Genomic DNA, 5,862 nt, shown 5'->3' on the forward strand with positions numbered 1-5,862 from the left:
TTTCGCTCTTTCCCCCAGGCTGCAGTGCAATGGCGTGATCTCGGCTCACTGTAACCTCCGCCTCCTGGGTTCAAGCGATTCTCCTGCCTCAGCCTCCCGAGTAGCTGGGATTACAGGTGGGTGCCACCACGCCCGGCTAATTTTGTATTTTTAGTAGAGACAGGGTTTCTCCGTGTTGGTGAGGATGGTCTCAAACTCCCAACCTCAGCTGATCCGCCCGCCTTGGCCTCCCAAAGTGCTGGGATTACAAGTGTGAGCCAACAATTTCCTTAAAGCAAAAACAAAAACAATAAACAATCTGGTGAACAAAGGACTGCTGTTAGTCACCATATCAGAGAGGCACTGGGCTTCACCTAACTGCTAAGCATGGATCTACCTATAGCCTCTGATATCAAACCTTGAATGCAGACTTTGTCAGGAAGAAGAAGAGAAATAGGAGAAAATCTTTATAAGGAATCTGACAAGGAATCTGCTTTAAAATGTCAAGTATCCGAAGCACATTAATGCAGGAACAAGAAAACCAAAGGCTGCATGTTCTCACCTATAAGTGGGGGCTGGAAACTGGGTGCTTATGGACATTGAAATGGAAGCAATAGAAACTGGGCACTACAGCCGAGCTCGGCGGCTCCTGTCTATAATCCCAGCAATTTAGGAGGCCGAGGCAGGTGGATTGCCTGAGCTCAGGAGTTCCAGGCCAGCCTGGGAAACAGGGTGAAACCCCATCTCTTAATACAAAAAATTAGCCAGGCATGTCGGCATGCCCCTGTAGTCCCAGCTACTTGGGAGGCTGAGGCAGGAGAATCGCTTAAACCCGGAGATGGAGGCCGCGGTAAGCCAACATTGTGCCACTGCACTCCAGCTTGAGTGACAGAGTGAGACTCCATCTCCAAAACAGAAAAAAAAAAGAAAGAAAGAAAGAAAAGAAACTAGGCACTATTAGAGAAGCGAGAGAGGGGCAGGGGCTGGAAAACTATTAGGTACTGTGCTCAGTGCCCAGGTGACAGAATCAATCGTGCCCAACCTCAGCATCGCACAATACACCCAGGTGACAAACCCGCACAGGTACTCCCTGAATCTAAAATAAAAGACTTTTTAAATAAAAAATAAAATGTCAAGTATGATTTGACAGTGTATCTACTACAAACTTCACAATGGAAATAAGACAAACTTAGATATCCTAGAAAACCCAAGGGGATCGATTCTTCTTTGGTCTGCTGGTCAGAATGACAGCTAACGGGGTCAAATGGTTGCAGGGGCCAAGAGAAAATTTCCCCTTTGCCCTCTGAAGATTTACTGAAAAATCAATTCACAAGGGCTAGGTGTGGTGGCTCACGCCTGTAATCCTAGCATTTTGGGAGGCCGAGGTGGGTGGATCACAAGGTCAAGAGATGGAGACCATCCTGGCCAACATGATCAAACCCCATCTCTATAAAAAATAATGATAATAATAAATCAACTCACAAAAGGCAGATTAATTGGAGAGAGGGCACAGAAGTTTACTGGCGTGCACAGGGGAGAAGCAGAGTGACTGTCTCGTATCTCAAAGGAGTGCAAATGCTTATACATCCTACTGCTTAGGGGAAAGGGAGATGGGAAAGTGTGGATGATTTTAGGGGAGCAGTAAATGACATTTAGGGAAATTCAGTGGATATGTAAAACATACAAAGGTAGCCGGGCGCAGCGGGCAGTGCCTGCAATCCCTGCTACTCGGGAGGCTGAGGCAGGAGAATCACTTGAACCTGGAAGTCGGAGGCTGCAGTGAGCTGAGATTGCACCACTGCACTCCAGCCTGGGCAATAGAGCGAGAATCCGTCAAGAAAGAAAGAAAGACAGAAAGAAAGAGAGAAAGAGAGAGGGAGAGAAAGAGAAAGAAAAGAAAGAGAGAAAGAAAAAAAGAAAGAGAAAGAGGGAGAGAAAGAAAGGAAGAAAACAGGTATTCCCATTACTACTGGTGGGTCACAGATCATCCACAAATTTCGTGGTGCAGGTATGCCACAATCATTTACTATACACACAGACCCTATGGCTCAAGAATTTAAACTGAGCAGAATGGGGACAGCTTGCCTCTGTTTCACAGTGTCTGGGGCCTCAGCTAGGAAGACTCAAAGTTTGGGGACAACTCAATGGCTGGGGCTGGATCATTGGGAGTCATCTTCATTCACATATTAAGAATTGATATCCAGGCAAGGCAGCTCATGCCTGTAATCCCAGCACTTTGGGAGGCCAAGGTGGGTGGATCTCCTGAGGTCAGGAGTTCGAGACCAGCCTGGCCAACATGGTGAAACCTTGTCTCTATCAAAAACACAAAAATTAGGCCGGGCACAGTGACTCATGCCTATAATCCCAGCACTTTGGGAAGCCAAAGCAGGCAGATCACCTGAGATCAGGAGTTCAAGACCAGCCTGGCTAACATGGTGAAACCTCATTTCTACTAAAAAAAAAAAAAATTAGATAGGCACAGTGGTGCGTGCCTATAATCCCAGCTACTTGGGAGGCTGAGACAGGAGAAGTGCTTGAACCCTGGAGGCAGAGGTTGCCGTGAGCCAAGACCATGCCACTGCACTTCAGCCTGAGCAACAGAGCAAGACTCTGTCTCAAAGTAAATAAATAAACAAACAAATAAACAAATACTAACAATAAAATAAATTTAAAAATTAAAAAGAATCGATAACGCCTATTGACCCAGGCTTCACTGGACATCTGGCTGAAACATCTATACGTGGCCCCCTATGTGGTGTCTCTGCATGGACTGGTTTGGGCTTCTTCATGACATGATGGTTAGCTTCCCAAGAAAACCAGGTGGAAATGACCTTCTTTTATGACCTTACCTTAGAAGTTGCAAAGAATCAACTTCATCCTAGTCAAAAACTCATGCAAATCTTTTTGTTGTTGTTGTTTTTGGTTTTGTTTTGTTTTGTTTTTCTCTTTTTTTGAGACAGAGTCTCATTCCATTGCCCAGGCTGGAGTGCAGTGGTGCAATCTTGGCTCACTGCAACCTCCACCTTCTGGGTTCAAGTGATTCCCCTGACTCAGCCTCCTGAGTAGCTGGGATTACAAGAGCACACCGCCACTCCCGGCTAATTTTTTATATTTTTAGTAGAGATGGGGTCTCACCATACTAGCCAGGCTGCTCTCAAACTTCTGACCTCTTGATCCACCCACCTCAGCCTCTCAAACTGCTGGGGTTACAGGCATGAGCCACGAGTCCAGCCCCCAAAGTCATTCTTAGATGAAATGGGGGGGGGGTCATCAAATGCTGTGCAATGGACTCTGCTCTGTTGAAACTACAGCAAAAATGGCATCCTTTTCAAGTATTCAAAATGCTCCTGCCACACTTCCAGGACCTCCCAAGGTGCTCTGAGTGGGACAGAGGCAAGGATGCTCTGGGTCGGAGGGGGGCGCTCCCAGCACTCTGACTCCCACCCCAGGTTTCCCTCCCACACATCTCAGTGAATGAGAAAAAAATGTCATTGAAATCTCACGGGTGTTTGCCTTGGCCTTACTGGAAAAGAAGAGAAGACAATGAGGAAGAAAGAGAAAAAGGAAATACACCAGGCATGGTGGCTCACACCTGTAGTCCCAGCTACTCAGAACGCTGAGGCAGGGGGTCTCTTGAGTCTGAGAGGTTGAGACCAGCCTGGACAACTAAGCAACACCTCATCTCTTAAAAAAAAAATCTTAAGGATTTTTTTTTTTTAGACAGAGTCTTGCATTGTCACGCGGGCTGGAGTGCAGTGGCTCGATCTCAGCTCGCCACAACCTCTGCCTCCCAGGTTCAAGCAATTCTTCTGCCTCAGCCTCCCAAGTAGCTGGGATTATAAGTGCCCACCACCAGGCCTGGCTAATCTTTTTGTACTTTTAGTAGAGATGGGGTTTCACCATGTTGGCCAGGCTGGTCTCGAACTCCTGACCTCAGGTGATCCACCCGCCTCAGCCTCCCAAAGTGCTGGGACTACAGGCGTGAGCCATCACGCCTGGCGGGAACTGGCTTTGTCTACCCAGGACATAAAATCACAGGTGTCTATATTCACATTTCAAGTACTCTGCTTAGTTAGAGGTAGGCAGGGATTGCTATCTATACATCAGGGCATCCTCCCTGGCAGACAGGAGATGCAAACCAGGCCTTCAGATGGAATACCAGGGTTCCTTGTGGCCCCCCACTGTCTGCTCTTTGTACTATACACCCCAGAGAACTCACGGGCCCCACACTGAGTTTCTTGGAAGCAGTTTTTACCACGTTTCATGTTCCCATTCTCCAAATCTCCCTGGGAAGCTACCGCTGGGAACCAAAAGGTAGGTTTGCACATAGACATTCCACTACCTCCTACCTCCATGAATCATCTTGTTAACCCCCACCTTCCAGGAAGGGGGCTGCCTGCAAGGAAGGATAGAGCTACATGGATGCATAGATAAGGGAAACTTCCCAGAAGCGAGACATTTCCTGGGACAGGAAGGGGAAGGCAGGGTCCTCCTTGTCTTGCTGCTTGGCTAGTGTTTTGATTTGGTCCCACCAAACCCAAAGATGTTATTTATTAGCTTGTCCCCATCTCTCCTCTGCCCCCATCCCTTGTACAATTGGAGTTTTGTCCTTGTTTTTATTGAGACAGAATCTCACTCTGTTGCCAAGCCTAGAGTGCAGTGGCAAGATCTTGGCGCACTGCAGCCTCGACCTCCTTGGTTCAAGCAATCTCACCTCAGCAGCTTGAGTAGCTGGGACCACAGGCGTGTACCACCACACCCAGCTAATTTCAAAAATTTTTGTAGAGAGGAGGTCCCACTGTTGCCCAGTCTGGTCTCAAACTTTTAGGCTCAAGTGATCCCCCTGCCTCAGCTCCCAAAGTGCTGGGATTGCAGGCATGAGCCACTGAGCCTGGCCAGTTAAAGCTTCTCAACAGATCTCAGCTCAGACAGGTAGGTTCTGCTCCTGGGTCTGTCTGACTTTATGCCAGATCAAACCAGAACCAAAACAGTTCAAAAGCTTCAGGGGTTTCACTATTTTGGCCAGGCTGGTCTCGAGCTCCTGACTCAGGTGATCGGCCCACCTCAGCCTCTCAAAGTGTTGGGATTACAGGTGTGAGCCACTGTGCCCGGCCTAGCATGAGTCTGTCAATGTCTCTTGCCCATTTATAGCTATGCTTTCATTTTAAGAGGTGCTATGCATGGTGTCAAAAGACAAAATTACAACAGATTTAGTTGGGCCTTTTATTTGAAATTCATAAATCAGAGCAGTCTCCATTCTATAAAACAGAATGAGAGCTCCACTGTGCAATGGTGGAAAAATGGTTTTATAAGGTGGGAACAGGGAAACAGAACAAGAGAAAAAAACGGCTGACTTGTTAACATCAGGGTATTTCTGGTTACTTTTTAATAAGAACTACAGCAGAGGAATCTTCCTTATTAAGCTAACTCAGGAAGACTGGAATATTTAATTTTCAGAAAAAAAGAATGGTCTTTCGGGGGTCTATTTGCTTACATAGATCAGTTTCAGCTTAAAGTTTCAGTTCCATCATGTGGCATTTAGCATAAGGTACTTCATATCAGTTTGGTTTGGTTTTCTGGGGTCCAGTTCAGGAGCTCAGTCTAAAACAATAGTTTCTCAGGATTTTTGTTTAACAATCGTTATTAGCTGGCCGAGGTGGCTCACGCCTGTAATCCAAGCACTTTGGAAGGCCAAGGCGGGCAGATCATAAGGTCAGGAGTTTGAGACCAGCCTGGCCAAAATAGTGAAACCCCGTCTCTGCTAAAAATACAAAAAATTAGCTGAGTGTGGTGGTGGGCCCCTTTAATCCCAGCTACTTGGGAGGCTGAGGCAGGAGAATCACTTCAACCTGGGAGGCGGAGATTATGGTGAGCCAAGATCGC

The sequence above is a fragment of the Cebus imitator genome, unplaced genomic scaffold (assembly GCF_001604975.1).
Source record: "Cebus imitator isolate Cc_AM_T3 unplaced genomic scaffold, Cebus_imitator-1.0 Scaffold53, whole genome shotgun sequence".
Lineage (NCBI taxonomy): Eukaryota > Metazoa > Chordata > Mammalia > Primates > Cebidae > Cebus > Cebus imitator.